Source organism: Balaenoptera acutorostrata, chromosome 6 (assembly GCF_949987535.1).
Source record: "Balaenoptera acutorostrata chromosome 6, mBalAcu1.1, whole genome shotgun sequence".
NCBI lineage: Eukaryota > Metazoa > Chordata > Mammalia > Artiodactyla > Balaenopteridae > Balaenoptera > Balaenoptera acutorostrata.
In genome coordinates, this window is record NC_080069.1 from 73067768 (window position 1) to 73068827 (window position 1060).

Sequence of the window (1060 nt, forward strand, 5' to 3'; positions counted from 1 at the left end):
TGGATTCAGTTTTCTAACACTAATTTTGGATTTTTTAATCTATATTCATGAGTGAGATTGGCCTGTAATTAACTTTTCCATAATGGGCGCATCAGATGATGTCATCAAGATGAAGCAAGTCTTATCAAATGAGCTTGGTCCATGACAGGGAGACGGCTTCATGCCACATGGAGGAGCCGTCAGCCACCGGCTGCCTGATGGCCTGAGCAAGCAGTACCCAGACATGCAGTGAACTGACTGTTGATCTAGCTGGTGGCAGTGCGTACCTGGCCAGATAGGTGCTGTGGGCTAGGACTGTGGGGAGGGGAGCTGGCCAGGGCACAGACAGTTGAGCATGCACTGTGACATCTTCTCTCTGCTCATCTGTATACACCCTTCAGAATAACAGCTTTTGCCTCAGTATTCCAGGGTTTCTTTTCTCACAGAATCCAACAGAGTTGCAGTTCTTCATGTGCCAGCCCTGAGCTGAGTGAAAAACTTCCAGCAGAGATGACAAAAATGACAAACTCCATAACTTTCCAAGGTTACCTGCCAAACTGTCACTGAATTTACTGCTGTATCCACTGCAAAGCTCATTTAGCATCATGCTGTGCTGATAACCAAGTCCTTTCGCGTTAGTCAACACCAAGCCCACCTCTTTAATTCTGGGTGAATGTGGGCTGTGATCCAGCAGAGGACAGGCCCTCTCCCTGGTGATCATGCTGTAGTGGATATCTATTGTGAAAATTATAAAATTACTCTTGGTTGGAAATATGAACTTGCCTTTGAGAGCAACAGCGATAAGAGATGAAAGTTTATTACTGAACTTGCTCATGAGTTCAAAGACAATTGTTGAGAGTGAAAACTTTCCATTCTATTTTGAATCCATTTTTGTGAAAGAGACTGTAAACAAGATAGAAACAAAGGAGCCCCATGGATGACAATATTTCTTGAACTTTAACCTCACAGACTAGCTGCAAAGCTCATGACACTCTACGATTTCTCTGGTTATTCTTGGATAAGATAGCCCCTTCTTGTATATATCTCCTCATCTATAAGTTGTTTCTGAAGTTCTTAACGA

General features: G+C 43.3%; 1 pseudogene; it reads left to right on the forward strand.

Annotated features, from left to right (window-relative positions):
• The first annotated feature begins 489 nt into the window (after positions 1 to 489).
• On the forward strand, positions 490 to 835 carry LOC102998996 (protein yippee-like 1; annotated as a pseudogene).
• The last annotated feature ends 225 nt before the right edge of the window (positions 836 to 1060 follow it).